This window comes from Scleropages formosus, chromosome 12, assembly GCF_900964775.1.
Source record: "Scleropages formosus chromosome 12, fSclFor1.1, whole genome shotgun sequence".
NCBI lineage: Eukaryota > Metazoa > Chordata > Actinopteri > Osteoglossiformes > Osteoglossidae > Scleropages > Scleropages formosus.
The window spans coordinates 11,474,240-11,492,948 of NC_041817.1; positions in this window are offsets into that span (position 1 = coordinate 11,474,240).

Consider the following 18,709-nt stretch of genomic DNA (forward strand, 5'->3'; position numbering starts at 1 on the left):
TAAATATCCCTTGGAAAAACTGGTTTTTTGGTTTAATGTGATGTTTAATTTGTTGGCTCTGGGCAATTTCAGAAGCCTAGCTTAAAAGAAGCTTTATTCAGGAAATAGTTCCTTTATTGAGGAAGCACACACGCACACACACAGTCTGAAACCGCTTGTCCAGAGCGGGGTTGCAGCGAGCCGGAGCCTAACCTAGTAGCACAGGGTGCAAGGCCGGAGGGGGAGGGGCCACACCCAGGACGGGACGCCAGTCCATCAGAGAGCTGGAGCCGGCCAAACCTGCTGCACCACCACACCCCCCGTTGAGGAAGCAATAAAATCCAAAATAATGTTTCATTCATACAATAACGTGTAAGTACTCAGCTATCTGGCCTGCAGAACGGATGAAGGGCAGTAACCCCTTGAGCTCTGACCTGTAATCTATACAGCAGTCTTCTCGTGTGTCTCCATGATCAGTAAAACACAGCATACTGCATGTTCTGATTTAAACATAAATACATGTATGAGAAAAACAATGTTCGTGTAATGTGACAGATGGTAAAAGGATTGTGTGTAACTTCATACACTCTAGGTGTGACATAAAGAGGAAGGGCTCTCAGTTCTCTGTAGGCAGAAAGGTGGTATTACTGAGAAGTCACCAACAGGAATAGATCCCATTATTCCCCTGGGCAAGTGATATAACTCTGTTCCTTTCATCCTATTCGTGTGCCTTGCTGGAATCCACACATGCCACACGTAAACCTGACCTCAGCAGGCCACGGGACTAAACTAATGAGTGCAAGGGGGAATCCAGGTGGGGCTGCAATAAAAGGACCTTTGGGACAGGGAAACATGCCCTTGTGATCTGTGTGGAGCACCATTCGCTGAACCCAGCAGTTACATTCTAATGTCTACATTTTTACTCAGGGAGCATCTGTGCTGGACATATTTATTTATGGATCTACTATAATAGCGTATTTACCTTTACCGTGTCTACCTTTCCCGGAATTTTCCCTGCCCTCCCGAAGTGGATGCTGGAGTCAGTGGGCTCTGAAACAGCCCACATATGAGAGAGAGGGCCCGGGGGGGTATGTGTGGCTCTGTCCTATTTGCCAGGGTTCCGCTGGGAGGAGGCCGCCTCTGTCACACATACCACTCGGACCTGGGGGCACTCAGCTGATGACGGACGGAAGACAAAGCGGTCATGCTATATCAGGACCGCCACAGAGAGCTTGCACGGATTGCCGGGCATCAAACCCATCGGCACAACGAGCACGGAAGTACGGCACTCTGTATAAGAAAGAATAACACCAGGGGACAGACTGTGCCAAAACATCTTTCCAAAATGAAATAACAATTTGGGGGAGAATGTTCTTTCTTCTTCTGATTTTACATCTTTCCCCAGATCATTAGTCAAATGTTTAAATTCAGGAACTTTCCACTCTCCAAAGCATTTTTAAACTGGACTATAATGTTTTTCAATTTGAGTAGGAATAACTCAGGGAAACTGTGTCCCACAAGAACATCCCACACAAAATGAGCACAATTCTGCAGCCAGGTAATTCTGAGCTACTGGCAATATGGTCTGGTGTTAACCTAATGCAATAGGCTGCGCCTGGTTATGAGTGATCAATGCCTCTTGGAGCTCATGAGAATAAATCCCATGACTACATGGCAGGGCAACACTAAGCATGACTCCTCACATTATGCAAGGGGTTGCCAGTCTGACTTATCACTGGTTGTTTCAATTTTGGATCGTTTACTAATTGCCTGGGTGAGGTCTACAAAGCCACATGCATGGTCTACACTCAAGATGTCACTTGCAACGTTGGGTGCTTCCGCAGATCCAGGTCATCTACTTCATACATGTATGTAAACCTCAAAAACCATCCCACTTTTTCAGATCTAGTATCAGTGCCATTACTGAGAAATCGAGAGGACACATATCTACAACACCTCGAGTCTGATGGTCTGTGTTTACGTCAAACAATCTGGAAATAATCACTGGTAACACAATGAAACAAAGAAGAAGACAAAAAAAGTTCCTGGCTTTCAAACTTGGAGGAGTCATCCATCATCAAGCAGCTGCAGCTGGCAGGCAAGTGATGCACACTTTTGTGAAAGAGGCATAACTCACTGCATCTAATAGGGCAAAAAAATCCCACACAAAAGAGTACTGAACAAATTTCTGCAGCAGTGACCGTCTTCCGTCTTTACTTTGAAGCAGTGGATGATAAGCTCTCCATTAACAGCAACTGCTCCCTCTCTGGTAGGAACTGGTTGCTGCTGAAGCTCCCCTTACAGGTGATGCAGAAAATACAAACCTGAGGACCACCTAACCAGCTCTCAGAATTTAATATAATATAAATAAAATAGTAGTATAGTGTACAGTTCCCCAGTACCTTGGTTTACTCAGGTTTTGACAAGCCTTTCCAATACAGTGGTCAAATATTACTCAAAAGGCTGATTCCAGGCCACAAGTTTTCTCTCCTGGGTAGGAAAGTACATTTATTTGAGTGATTCAAAAACAAAATTAAAACAACTGGACAGAGCTATTACGTTTTACATAATCGATAAGGAAGCCTTGTGATTTTCAGAGAAGGTTCAATATCATTCTTATTTTAATGGACAGCTATTCCAAATTACACAGCCGATGACTGAGCTAGGGGTGGCAACCAGCTGCATAACTGCATTGCAGCCAAATTATTTGACCACAAGTTAAACAAACTGCGAGCTGACACTGCCTTAGTCAAGACATCACGTATATAGCATGTGACGGCCTACTGGACACTACAGCTGCAATTGAGAAAGTAACAAAAACAGTAACTGAAGCTTAAATGCTTAGGGTGTGTATGTATGGGAGCCTTTATATATGCATTTCATCATAAAAATGACATTTTATTAAGCTCTGGTGTGAAGACAAAATGAATATATGACATTTGTGTTTTCTCAATGGCCATGTGTGTTTTTAGGTACTATGAAGTACAAGCACTGATGAATGTTTTTGTAGAGCATGGGCAGGAGAAACTTGGTGCACCTGAGTTTTCCATGGCCTGAAAGGAAGAAGAAAGAAGAGAAGAAAATCATTTTGTGTCCATGACCTTACCTGTATTTTCCATTTACTGGTTTGATTTATATTTAAAGTAAAGCAATTTTAACTATTGTTAATTGTCATGAGTGACTTCCATTATAAATTTCTTTGTAGTATTTTGATTCAGTCTCCTTCGGTTTAGTAAGTTCTTTAAATTAAATAAATTAAAGGCACAAAAGCAGAATGTCATCATGATTTAAGCACTATGCTAAGTGCTGCCCTGCTGCAGAACATATGAAGGTGTAAAGAAGACATGGGTGTTCACAGGTAGCTGTAGTTAGATCTTTATTAGACCATTTGCTGCTTGTGAATGTAAAGGAATCAAAAGAACAGATTTGAACTCTGAGAATCTTCAGTCTCGTTGACATTCAAGAGGCGGGAGAGTGTGGATCTAGCTCGTGCAAACCAATGACAGAGGCAAATAAAGGAAAAAATTTTTCAAATGCAGTCTTGGAACCAGTAATAGAGAATGCCAAAGCAAGCCAATGCAAAGCTATGTTTCATCTTTCCACCTGATTGGACAAGCCTGTCATGCATATACTATCACACTTTTCCAACATTAGGAAGTAATTCATTCATAATAATAAAGAGAACATACAAGAACTTGAAACAGAGTGCATTATGTAATGTGCTTGAACACTCCTACACCATTTTTGTTGTAGTTTTAACAGCCCAGTTCGTTTGAGTTCCTGCTGAACCTTCAATGCCTTTTCCCATCGCCTCTTGATTCTGCTTCCTTCCTCCCAGGTGAACCACATCTCCATTCAGTTTGAGTCAAGTTGTTCCGGGCATCCTGACTATCTGTGTGCCTGCCAGCTGCCTCATTTCAGCTGCTGCGAGTGCTGCCTGTCTGCGTGGACTTTGCTGTCTGACAAGAGTCAAGCCTCTAGGATGCAGAGTGGGATGGCAGCAATCCCTTGCCTGCTGCTTCTCAGCCTGGAAGAGTGCTAGTATGCCATCTGTCATGCCCATACTGACAGGCAGGTGGTAGGGTGATGACATGCTTTGTCATTGGATCCTGAGTATGAGAAGTGCCCCCGACTCGCTCTTTGCCCAGCACGTACACTGAGCACAGCTCCACTGCCTCAGCTGTCCTGCAGTGGGCTACACCGCATGCACCACAGGCGCTGAACTTGCTGGACTGTCGGGCATGGCGTCTCCTATACAAATCACATCATTCCATCATTTTCAGCATTAGATCAAAATTTCTCATAGCTTAATTTTTGCAGCAGGAAATTTCCTCAGACCATTCAGGATGAGGGCTCTCCTACACCTGCAGCCCCCAATACTTCCTTTTACATCCTGTTGCTTCCCCTTTTTATACCCTCTTCATTCTGCTTTCTCAACCACAAGCCACTGTATTTGATGAGAAATGGAGCATTCCATGCACCAGCCATCCTAGCAGGCAGTGAGTCAAAGGATGATAGCTTCTTGTGAAGCTCATTGTGTGCTCAGGGGTCCATGTAGGTCAGCCTTGCCTACTCTTCCATTCTTCATAGGGTCTGGACTTTAATGCTCACAGATGGGGGCAGATCAAGGACACAGAGGAGTTATGTTCGCCATTATTAGCGTTAGTAGTGCTTCCTACGCATGGGTATACCAGAACACCTCATTGTTCTCATGCACAACCTTTACAACAACCAAGAAGCAACAGTTTGAACGGGACAAGGGGAAACTGAGTGGTTCAAAATTGGCAGGGGTGTAAGACAAGGCTGCATCCTCTCTTCATATCTGTTCAATTTATACGCAGAAAAAATCATCAGGGAAGCAGGGCTATATTAAAAGAAACGGGGTGTAAAAAATTGACAGAAGACTCATCAACAATTTTCGCTATGCTGATGATACGACCATACTACCTGAAACCGAGGACAATTTGAGACATCTACTCAAGAACATCAAAGAACATAGCTTGAAAATGGGCTTGCATCTCAACGTGAAGAAGATGAAGCTGTTCACAACTAGCAAACTGGAAGCTTCACACTTGATGGAGAAGAGATAGTAGATAACTTCAGTCTACTCGGATCAATAATCAATAAAGAAGTGATGAGCAGCCAAGAAATCCGATGGCAAATTGCTCTGGGCAAAACTACCATGAAGAGATTGGACAAAATTCTCAAGTGCAGGGATATGACTCTGCACACAAAAGCCCGACTATTTCAAACCATAGTCTTCTCAGTCACGTCATATGGATGCGAGAGTTGGACAGTAAAGAAGATGGACAGGAAGAAGATTGATGCCTTTGAACTACGGTGCCAGCGAAGAATCCTGCGTTTACCCTGGACAACTCAGAAAACAAATACATGGGTATTACAGCAGATGGAACCAAAGATGTCATTGGAAACTCAGACGACATTGCTTTGATTCTCTTACTTTGGATACATCATGTGGAGGGAATAGTCAATGGACAAGGACATCATGCTGGGCAAAGTGGAAGGTCAGCGCAGAAGAGGAAGGCCTGCTATGCAGTGGATCGAAACAATCACCCCAGCCATGGATGCCCCACTTTCAAGTTTTAGCCAGTTGGCGGAAGACCGGACGCTTTTCGGGACAACTGTCCATAGAGTCGCTATGAGCTGACATCGACTCGACAGCACCTAACAACAACAACAGTGCTTCCTCCAAGACATCCCTGTTCAGTTCTACAGTTGATCAGTGTCTATGGATGGATGGATTCCTTCACATGTTGAATAAAATTCAAGTGTTGGGTTATCACATTCAGATGATCTTGACCCTTGAATGTTTTATCTGCACGCAGTAGTTATGCAGTCAAATATCCCATCTTCACACTGTATGGTGACCGGTTCATAATCACTGAGATAAGATATTGCATTTGGGTAAAGATTATTAAAAAAGGACCATCCTTATGAGTAGGGTGTATGGCCCAATATAAAAAGCTGCAGTTTACCATGGTTTCACTCCCTTGCTCAGGAAAAAACTTTAATCATTGCTGTCATCAAATGGGTTTCTGAAAGGAAGCAACTTTTCAACATATTATAGGTAGCTGTTTCACTCTTGGCTAGTGAAAGGGAAGAAAGTGAAGGTTGGTGACCTCATTACATTAATTTTAGTCATGGTGGTTAGTACTGGAGATGATATTATCTGCTTCAGCTTACAAGCTCTATCATAACAGTGCTCATCAGAGATGATAAATGGTTGTCAATGAAAGGCAGAGGTTGCCTAAAAGTCAAGGGAGGGATGGCCATTACTGGTGACTGTTTTCTTTGCTAGTGAGGATGGAGGTGGTCAAAGCAATGTCAGAGACAACTCAATGGCAACATTACTGTTAGCTCTGATGAGAGGCACAGACTTGAGGGCAGAAGCATACGCCAATGGATACAGAAGCAACAAAGGTTGGAAAGTGCTGGATACTGTCCAAGACCAAGAGGCTGCCAACAAAGAGAGATGCATTAGGTATCTAGCACCATAACCATTATACAGAATTGGAGGCAGGAGTAGGGGGGCTATTTGCTTCATGACAAGTCAACAAGGTTCCCCAAACTTCACCACATGGAAGCAATTTTCCTGTGTTTTTCCTCTGCTCCAGTGGCTTATTAATCACAATCTTGCATTTAGATCAGTTTGAGAAGTGGTAACCATTTGAAATTACCAACCAAATTCATCATCCACCCAGAATGGAGCCGGGAGGGGATTAATGAGGTATAAGGTTGGGCTGCAGGCCCAGCTGCCCCCTGCCACTGGGCCGACAAAGCTTTGGAACAACTGAAGACATAACCCTAAAAAAACTATCCTTAAGGGATCTACAATGAAGATCCACTTTTTGACACCTTTTTAAGGAGACGGCTCTTCCTCTTCATAGTCCATGCTGGCACTTACAAGGAAACTGGACACAATCAGTATAATTTTGTGCAGCCCAAGCCCTCTGTGTGTATTTTACAATTAGGTACCCTGATAATGGCAGCATCATAATAATAGTACAACATTTTTCACATGCCTCAAAGAACAGAGGGCCATTTCCCAGCCCTGAATGTCTAACTGCCTGGTAATTGCCTCAGTTAGGACAGGATTCCGCCGAGACCCAGTACTGTGGAGGCACCGTGTCGTGCCTCTGAGATGGTCCCCTGCCAATACGGAATGGATAAGCGCGCCAAAGAAGCTCTCTGCTTCGTCCGAAAAACTGAATGCTAAATTCCTGGAGAATGTGCGGTATCTTGCATTTTGCAGTGTCCATATCTTCCATCTCACAGCTTCATGTTTAAACATAAACCAGTGGCAGTTTTCCAGCAACACACAATCTTTTCATCTTTTACTGCTTTATAATAGAGTCGAGAGTACGGGATGTAATAGAAATCCACCATTTTAAAATCACATTCTTCCACGTTACGACACAAGGACATCATCACATGCAGTTAATGGATCACTTTATGTTAGAAAGGAAGGTCAGTAGGAAGGAGGCAAAGTTAGGACAGAGAAACAATAATCCTGCCAGCTGCTTCTTCGCAGTCCACTTGAGAAATCACTTTCTATATATTTTTGCCACCAGGATATGGATCGTTTGTAGTTCTAGTTGATGTACCGTGTATAGTAAAAATAGCATGGCTATACAATACGCATACAGAGGATGCATGAAGAACAAGAACACACCTTTGAGGTTGATCGCATAAACAAAACCAAAATACTCTCATGCTGGTATCTCAGTGAACTCAAGAACCAGGGGGCGCTGAGGCAGGGTTATTTTAAAAAAATACCGGGTCTGGTTTGTTTATGTTGTAGTCACTAGGACAAGCTGCACAACTTGCTCAGTGGTCTTAGCGGTTAGTAAGAAAGCAAAGTGCAAAGTGGTTCCACACTCAACAGTGGGGCTGAGGAGCACTCAGGGTCATTTACCTCAAGAGTCTTTAAAGATTAGGAAGGAAAAAAAAAATCAGTGTTCTTTCCTAAGCAGCCAATCGGAGAGAAGCGATGTAGCGTTTGTACTGCTTCACCTTTACTTCTGTCAGTAGGGCTTGCGGTTTGTGGTTAGGAAACAGCCATTACAGCACAATGAGAGCTAATTGTACCCTTGATGGAAAAAATAAAAACAAACAAAGTAAAAGAAGCAGGTGCGTGTGTGTGTGTAACTGAAGTGCGAGGGATCATTGACAGTGATAAGCTGGATTTGTGTTCATTGCACTGAGCGGTTTTGTGTTTATTTTGCATAAACGTTTGGCTCAGCCGTCGTGGTTTAAAGCTGGCAACATTTTGCTGCAGGTGTGTAAGCATAAACATGTCAACAGCTGTCAGTAATGGGTTTAGTTTTACAACCCGGGCTAGTTAATAAAATAGGCCTTCTGTTTCAAACTGAAACTGATATATACAGTGCTTCATACAGTGCTTTCAGTTTTTTATACACTACTTTAAGTAGTTCACAGCATACTGTTACGTCGTCGAAAACGGTGGCAATATTTCCATGGTTTTCAAACTGCCAGTGCTATTTTCTTTTTTTTGCTTCTGATCCTGTTACACACTGTATGCATTTCAAAGGAAAACATCTTTGCTGTTTACCAAAAAAGACTGAAAGTGTGTCAAACTGTGCTGTGTGAAGAAAGGATGTTTTCATACATGGCAGGATTCACAGACTCTGCGAATGCATGATGACATCACCTCTTTGAGGAAAAACGAAGAAATCCCCTCCCAGCCTTGACTCTTTAGTGAAGGAAACAGAAAAGATGTTTGCTGCACAGATGGCTATTTTGGAGTGAGCAGATTTTGGATAGCATAGTGTTAGATGTTTAGGCAGTTATCCCATGTTCCAGGCTCTCCACGAAATAGGGGATCTACACACACACACATTGACTGGAACCGCTTGTCCCGAGCAGGGTCATGGTGAGCCGGAGCCTAACCCGGCAACACAGGGCGCAAGGCCGGAGGGGGAGGGGACACACCAAACAGGACTCAAACCCCAGACCCACCAGTGAGCAGGCACAGGCCAAACCAGCTGCACCACCACGCAAAGGGGATCTAAAACTCTGCTATTCAAGTGATTTACAAGATCTTGCAATTCACTGCTTGCATCCTGTACTGCACATTGAAGACTGTGATAGTAGAAGATCTTTGTACATGTTTGAACACCACCACTTATGTGGTTTTTCCAGCTCATTTAAGTTGCTTTGGACAAAGACATTTGCTAAATGCAATGACAACTACAATAATAATAATAATAATAATAATAATAATAATAATAATAATATGGATCATGAAGAAAAGTAAAGTTATTACTACTATACATTGTTATTTTTATTATTGCTACTATACATTCTTCTTCTTATTATTATTATCATTATTATTACATGACATGCAATATCTAAGTAACATCTCTTGCAAGAAACAAAAAAAACAGTGATGTATGTGTAAATATTGCTGACTGTTAAAATTAACTGGAACACCTAAGGCAGGCAAACTGGTTTAAATGAAACTCAGAAAACAGGTGGGGTGGCCGTGGGGAACCAGTAACACCTGCTGAAACTATCCGAGTGATCAGGTCTGCTGTCACAACCCACTCCATCAGCCCCCTTCTCCCCTTATGAAGAGTGATAAAACACTGGCTTTAATAGCAACGTGCAAGAATTCATGCACAGCAGAATCACTGGTACAAAACAGCATTACCTAATACTGACATCATGCCTTCCAAATAGTCTGGAAACATTTTGAAAGGACAGCCCCCACCACCCATTCTCCCCCCCAAAAAAAATCACTGTATACATGAGCGGAGTCAGTTTGCTTTCCTCTGTTTTCACCTTTGGCGAACCATATTTAATTCTAGCAGGGACTCCGCTCCACTAACCAAGGTTTCTTGTTTTGTCCCTGGCGTTTTAAGAGCGAGGCGCGTATCACGAGCTCAGGTGGTTCCGATCCGGCCTGTTCTGCAGAGGAGTGAAGCCTGGGGGGGCGCTGAGTGAAAAGGAGGCCCCAAGCCTGAGAAATACACTGGAATGTGACAATGAAACGAAATGCACAACTGGTACCCAAACACATTGCCTAAAATAAGGCTGCGCAGAATGGTAAATAAATTCATAGATTTAATAAATAGATCTTTTATTCTCCTTGTGCAAAAACATACCTTCAGTCCCAAGAGACAGAATTTTTTACTTGTGGAACCCTGCAGTATAACGGTTGCGGACTGGCTAGGGCCTCGTTCCCACACGTTGCCATTGGCCATGTCCACGTATGGGTTGGTCTGTGATTAATCTTGTTGGCATAACGAATCCCAGACTTTCCCAATTCTGAGAGGCCTCCCGCACTCCCCACCCCCACCTCGGTTTCCTGTCTTTCCCATTGTCTCCTCCAGTAAAAACAGCCTGTGATATCTCTCGAATTGCGGATAATGCTGGGCAAATAACCAGGGCATTGTTTATTCAGTCATTATCAAATGATTTCACCAGAAAAGATCCAGTTCAGACGCAGTCCCCCTGGCACTGAGTTCTGTGAGCCACGTAACCCCTCGCAGCATCTGCCATAGGAAGTCGCATGACACTTGGGTCCTCGGGTTTGGCTTTGTCAATAACTGAAGTGTCTGCAGGCTCTTTTTATACTTTGCTTCTATTCAGAGGTACGCGCGTCATCCCGTCAGACCTCCCCCCGAGGTCGAAGCACCCGGTACAGTATAGCCGGCTCTCTTGAAAACCCCCCCACATACTACTGTGGAGGCAGTGTCTGGGGGGGCCAGAGAGATGGCCTGTGGGGGTAGCATGTGTCCTGCCCAATCGATACCCACCACGTCCACTGGAATCCCAGTGCAGCAGGAGTCGGTGAGTGAGCGTATTCCCTGTTCACCTCTTTGCCCCCAGCTCACATCATACAAAAGCTCCCTGATCCGATTAAAATACAAACCGGTATGAACCTTCAACTGTGTTTGTGTGTGCATTTTGCAGGGATGTGTGTGTATTTTTGAACTTGCTCAGTAGGGGGATGCTTAGAGTGAGAGGGGTGCCAGCATCAAGTAGAGACCTCGGCAGAGGGAGGAGGTTGCGCCTATCACAAGGCACACAGCAGTGTGTGTACCTTCAGGGCCTACAGAACTGGCTTCCGCTCTGGCAAAGCGGTAATGCTGGGGGGTAAGTGACTACTTTGGACAAGAAGCGGGAAGAGCTCCTCATGCCACTTCCACTCTGTCTCTCTCGCACAGCCATCCTGCAACTTGTTGCCAGACCCAGTTTGAATGGACCAAAGAAGTACACACACAGGTCTGAAACCGCTTCTCCCAAGCAGGGTCGCGGCAAACCGGAGCCTAACTCGGCAGCACAGGGAGGGACACATCCTGGATGGGACACCGGTTGGCCGCAAGGCACCCCAAGCAGGACTCAAACCCCAGACCCACCGGAGAACAGAACCTGGCCAAACCTGCTGCGCCACCATGCCACCGCACCCCCCTGGACCAAAGAAGCACCTGGTTTAATCACAGCACAAACTGCTCCGCCTAACACTCAAGCAGACTGGAGGCCGATGCCTGGTCATCTGTGGGGTAGCCATCTGGACTCTACCTGGGGTTTCGTACTCTGCTGTGCGGGCCAGGTGTACACGGTGCCAGCATAGGCCACGTAACACAGCCACACACAAAGGCCGCTGCCAAGAACAGCACATTTCCTTCCCAAGCGGTGAGAAGAGGCATGTGTGACAATGGAGGTGGAGAACTTGTATGATTCACTGCCACCTGAAAACTCTCACTCACGCAGCACAAAGTCCACCCAGGTCTGAAGTGATGCAGACACCTGTAGCCTCCATGGTGATTTTTAATGAAATTATGAGACAGTGCGCGTACACACATACACACTCTGTCTGAAACCGCTTGTCCCGAGCGGAGTCGCGGCAAACCGGAGCCTAAGCCGACAGCGCAGGGCGTAGGACTGGAGGGGGAGGGGACACACCCAGGACGGGACACAAGTCCATCACAAGGCACTCCAAGTGCCACTTGAACACCAGACCAGCCAGAGAGCAGGACCCAACCAAACCTGCTGCGCTACCACGCCCCCCCCATGAGACAGCAGTTTATTCAAATTTGCCAGCTTCTAATAACTTCATTAAGGATCTCCATGGTCCTCAAGTGTCCACGTATTGTAACACAATTTTTTTTAAATGTTGTTCCTGGTGATGAAAACCTGTAAGCCAGCAGTGTAAAACCATTATCATGGAATGTAAAAAGTCTTAAACATCTCGTACAAGGAATTTTGTTACATGCAGGATGGTCACCTGTTGCTGTGAATTATTGTTTTTCTGTTAAGAATTGGTCAGATGAAAATTTACAAAAACACAGATATCTGCAAAGAAGGCCACTTTCTTGTTAAATATGTTCCATAACAGTTCATATACACCAGCCAAAACATTAAAATCACTGAGAGGTGACGTGAATAACATTGATTATCTCATTACAATAGCATCTGTCAAGAGGTGGGATATATTAGGCAGCAAGTGAACAGTCAATTCTTCAATCTGATGTGTTGGAAGCGGGAAAAATGGAGAAGCGGAAGCATCTGAGCGAATTTGACAAGGGCCAAATTATGACGGCTAGACGACTGGGTCAGAGCATCTTCGAAGCGGCAAGTCTTGTGGGATGTTCCCTGTATGCTGTCGTTAGTACCTACCAAAAGTGGTCTAAGGAAGGACAACTGGTGAACCGATGACTGTCATGGGAGCCCAAGGCTCACTGGTGCGCGTGGGGAGCGAAGCCTAGTCCGTCTGGTCCGATTCCACAGAGGAGCTGCCGTAGCACAGATTGCCAAAAACCTTAATGCTGGCCGTGATAGAAAGGTGTCGGAACACACAGTGCATCGTAGCCTGCTGCATATGGGGCTGCGTAGCCACAGACCCAACAGAGTGCCCATGCTGACCACTGTCTACTGCTGAAAGCGCCCACAATGGGCACGTGAGCGTCAGAACTGGACCATGGAGCAATGGAAGAAATTGGCCTGGTCTGACGAATCACGGTTTCTTTCAGATTGTGTGGACGACCAGGTGTGTGTGTGTTGTTTACCTGTGGAAGAGATGGCAGCAGGATGCACTATGGGAAGAAGGCAAGCTGGCAGAAGCAGTATGATGCTCTGGGCAATGTTCTGCTGGGAAACCTTGGGTTCTAGCATTGATGTGGATGTTAATTTGACATGTGCCACCTACCTAAAGATTGTTGCAGACCATGTACACCCCTTATTGGCAACGGTATTCCCTGATGGCAGTGGCCCTGCCATACTGCAGAAATTGTTCAGGAATGGTTTGAGGAACATGACAAAGAGTTCAAGGTGTTGACTCTCAAGCCAATCGAGCATCTGTGGGATGTGCTGGAAAAACAAATCCGATCCATGGAGGGCCCACCTCACTATTTACAGGATTTAAAGGATCTGCTGCTAATGTCTTGGTGCCACATAACACAGGACACCTTCAGAGGTCTTGTGGAGTCCATGCCTTGACAGATTAGAGCCGTTTTAGCAGCACGAGGGGATCTACACAATATTAAGCAGGTGGTTTTAATGTTCTGGCTGATCGATGTATGTCCTCTGTCACAAACAGTGAAATGCTCTACATAAATACAGTTATAGCTAAGTGTCAATGTAAAATTTAGCAAATATTTTAAAAATTTTCAGTTTCCTATTCGGCAGTAAAATATCCCAGTAAAAGTTCATTTATGTTTTAATGCATGGCCCATTATGACATATTGATCGGGATGCTGTCTGTACCTGATGCACTGAATTAAAATCTTGGATACTTAAACCCAATAAATGTGGTACTGATTTATAATTTCATTTAAAAATTCAATTAAGGATGAGATTCAGTCTAAAAGAACCAGTAAATGCAGTTTTGTATTAAAATCCTGCACAGTTTTGAACACTAACCCCAGTGGCGTCACTAGGGCGTTGCGGGGGGTGCGGACCGCACTGAGTAACACCATCAGAGGGGGTGACACCAAAATGACTGTCTATAAAATTTTTGTACAGTGTTTCAGCAGAAATGAATTATTTTTGTAATGAAAATATCCCTGTAGTTAGTTATAAGAGCAACAACATGTTTCGTAATAAAACCCACCTTACGCGTATCAATATAGCTACAAGGCCGAAAATCTATGCTAATTTACCTTTCGAACCTTCGAATGCGCTCCGCTCAGAGCTCTCATTACTACCCAATTACAGTGACGCTTCGCATCACGTGGTGCCATCTGCATGCTCTACAAGCACGCGCTTATTTTCGTTGCGGATCAGGTTTTTATAGTCGCTGGTTTTGTACAATTTTCTGGTGTTTTAGCTACAATATTGTGGTAATTAGTATTTGTGAATCTCTATCAATAACGTTAAAATAAACATAATTTTGATGTAGGTCTTAAACGTTGTTACTTCGAATTCTATTGTTTTCTTACCAAATTTTCACTTTCCCACATGAAATTATGTAAATGTAAAAACATGTAGGCTGTGCCTATGATATTGTAATTTAAAGGTGTAATTTTAATTTAGCTGGTTGTCTATGTCACTTCTACTGCCATTACATTCAGTGGTAGAGGGGAATTACAATTTATGAGTAACATTAGTACAAAAAAAACATTACTGAGGATTCTCTATGGTCTGGTACGGGAGGAGGTCCATGGGGGATGGGGGATGACACCAACCCCAGTGATGCCACTGACTAACACCTCACATAGTACTCATACCTGCACCATACGTGCAAGCACTGCGTGATGATTTAGCCATGAAGTATGCAACACATTTCTTCTATTTTGCATTCTTTTTGTGTTACTACAAATTCAAAGCATTCCAAGATTAGAAGTAGTTTCTGAGGGAGATCTAAAAACTTCTAAAATGGATGCATTCCAAGTGCTATACTGGGATTGCAATCATAAGGTGACTGCTCTGTACGTGAGGAATTTACAGTCTTAAGCAAGATCAAGTATGCTATGCCTTCGCAAAAATGTTAGACGTGTTCAAGTCAAAGATGATCCCATCACTACAGGAGTGAAGGTGAAGTCAACACTTGTCTGAATGATTACCAGGCCTAATGTCTCAGATTTGTATCATGACAGATAAACCTCTGTTAGCCTTGGAGATCTTGAACACTTACGCCAATCAAGCCCCATCTGCTCGTCGTGGCTCATTTTCTCTTTCTCTCTGACATGCACACAAGAGGTCAAGCAACAAGACAACCATCATCTCAGTGAAATGCCACTGTGGTCAGCTCTGCAGTATCAGGACAATTTGCTATGGATAGGCTTGTGTAAGTCCAGGTCAAATATGTAGAACGGATGAGCAGACCTTCAGTTTCACAGGTTAGCCAGTAGGAGTGAGAGCGGAGAGACAGAGCTCAAGGTTCTCTTGTGGTGATAGCGTGTGTCATGGGCAGGAAGTGTGATGCTGTTCTCCGATAAAGAAGGAATCTGCACACAGATCCAAGTGATATGGAGGCTAATTAAAGGACACTGAAAAGGGCTTGTGGACCGAGAACACAAAGGGAAGAGGATTTCACCAAAATAGCAGATCCTGTGTGGCAGCCTGATGAGGACGAATGGAAAACAAGTGTGCCTGCAAAGAAAAAGGGACAACGATCCTGCAGTTGTACTTCATCCGCTGGGCTCAGTTTGAAAAGGGAAGGAAAAACCTTACACCATACACCAAACGTGTGTGAGCAAGTAAAAATAATCAGATTGAACAAGACTGAACAAACGGGTGGTTCAGCAGAATTTCTGATCAGCGGTACCACCGACTATATTTGGAACTGAGGTTGCAATAATTAATTTTGTTGACATTTTCTCCGAAGGGACTTACGATGTTGAACTGCTTACGGTGACTTTTCCATTGACACAGCTGGGCAATTTTTCCTGGTAGGTGCCTTGCTCAAGGGTACAGCAGGAGGTGGGATTCAAATCTGGTTCCTCCGAGTGCAAGGCAGCACCTTTAACATTACACTACCTGCTGCCCCAGTTTACCAGTGAGTACTGCAGTAGGCCTACTTGACACACCACCTCTTTACCACAAGCAGTCTTTATCCTAAGAACCATCTGGAATTTGCATGTACAAATCAAAATGAAAAATGTTCTTGTTCGACTTGTTCCTCGAAAATAAACATCAGTATCGCCAAAAGGGTTTTGACTGTCTGACTATTTCCTGGATAATTCTAGTGTAGTGAAGGCAAAATTAACCTGGAAACAATCTCTGATGTTTTCACGTAATGATGCTACAATGAACATTGATTTGTTTGTGACTTGAAAATGAAAAGCATGAGACTGTTTCCAAACACTGTTACAAAGGCAGCCGCGGAGATACACGGAGACAATCTGGACTTCATATTATAAATTGTCAAGGAACTTCTGCAAGAGAAATGTGCTCATAGCTGTAGCATTCAGCAAAAAAGGTGTCATCAGACAGACTTGCTTGCTATATCATACAAGTGTGAAAAAGCAGGGTGAGACTGGAAATTTTGCAATTTTTTTAAATTGAAGGCAAAGGTGTCTTGTCTGAAATGTAAATTCAATCCTGGTCACCAAGAGCAACTTCAGACATTCTGTGGAACATCTGACAGACATGGAATGAGCAGATATCCAGAGCTTGGACAAAACAGAGAGAAAATGTGTGGCAGAGAGGAAAGGCTCTTTTTCTTTGGTGGCCAGCCCTCTACACACACTGCTGGCCCTCATGCGAGGGACTGCCTGACTCTCAGATCGCTATAAGCAGTAGACTAATTTTTTCCCAGAATATTCCAACTTATGCATCAGACCACAGCTTTAGAAAGGCATCCGTCATCTCAGTTACAAACCATTTTCAACATGTACATGCGTATCCAAAAAAGCCAAGTAATTTCCAGGAGAAATCCTTTGAAAGCACTCGCGGAGGGGAAAAACAAAGCTTAAAACAGTATGTTGTCAATGACAAAATAATATTGATGCCTGGGCCTTTGCGGTTCTGTTTGTCTTGAGGATAAATGTTGTTGATTTTAAAGTTTTCAGTATAAAATCCACATTGTAAAGACACTGTTCTTTCATAAAGGCTGCTTATGTTTGGTTGTGGGCAACACATGATTCCTCTCTATCAGCGCGCTGCACACATTTGAACTTCACTGCTGCCTGAGTGTTTACTGAACCATGTCTCTTCACTTATACAGTACGTTTCTGTATTTGTGTTGCTAGTTTTAAATACCTCTTTAATTCAAAAAGCTGATGTTTTTATTTTCATCCTGGCTGTCCTAATAAAAACAACAGGTGTTAACATTAATCCACTCCTGAAGTTGAAAGATCAGATATTTCAGCTTCATGCTGCTTTTTGGGAACATTTAGCTACTGATCCGCAGAGATTTTTCATTAAAAATCTGAAATGGATTAGTTGGATTTGCTACTGTTGGGTGATTTTCAAAAACAAGAGGACAAATGAGGACTGGGCGAAAGCTAAACAGGAATCCAGTGATTCTACACTTTCATTGGATTTAAACTGATTTGCTAAAAATGCACAACAAGACTCTTAATGTATTATTCTCCGCTTGCACTGTTACACAATCCTGTTAGCAAATGAGAGTTTTGTGTTTACGGGGTCTCTATATCTGGTTACCTGAGGAGACTGAAAATGAAACCGTTATGATTTAGTATATAAAATGCAGTAATAGTATGGCATGTGGGAAGACATATAAGATGGAGTATGTTGCACTACCATAAATGGAACATCACGTTCGCGTTTCATAAAAACATCACATGCACACACAAGCACCTGCACCTACTTATCATAGTGGTCACCATGCCACCATAACGCATACACCTACTTAGCATTAAAAAACACCTAGTTGCCATGACTCCCCTATTTAAACCCTTACTTGATCCTGACAAAGGATTGACCCTGGTGCAAGAGAAAGAGAAGGACTGGAGGCTCCGATTCCCTTCCCCTCAACGATTCACCCATTCTAAGAGTTCATTAATAGAACCTCAAGTCAGTGTCCTGTTCTCCATAGAACCAGGTCATTTGTCACAAATAGGTTTAGCTAAGATATCAAAGTAGATAGCACCTTTTTTTCATTTTTTGTTCATTTGCTGGTCTTACCATGCATCTATGCATAATGAGCAGCAAATGAGATTTGCAGCAAGGAGTTCAGTAGGGATAGAGGGGAAAGGCATTTCCAGTTTCGTATCTTCATTACGTCTGAGAACACATCTCAGACTCTAGTATATTGGAAAATGTGCATTTACGGAAACATCTGTTCAATGATTTTATTTTTTTTTTTCTTGCTAATTTTATATTTTAGTTCATACTGTAGAATAAAAAAGGGGAATAAAATGTTTTACCAAATCTTTTTAACCCAGACAAGGTTTTCTTGATCAGTGTTGGCCTAACCTCATCGTAGCTATGTGACTACAATACAACAAAAGAACAGGACTCTGATCAAAATGCAATCCGCTGCAGGTGGGCATGACATCCAGCAGAGCTTATGACTGAACAGCATGAATCAACATTGTACCCCACCCACAATGGCTCCAAACCACAGTAGTCTCCCTGGATGTCTCAGATTCTCAGAAAACATCTCTGCTAGCCATGCATGGAAAAAACAGCTGACAAATATATTTGTTTTGAGTCTGTGTTCTCTTGCTTCCTCCCACTTCCACATATGACATCCCACCGTATGGTCCTCATGACAAAAGCAGCCTGGAGCATTCCACCCATGCCAAGTCCCTGCTGAATGCACACCGGCGAGCAT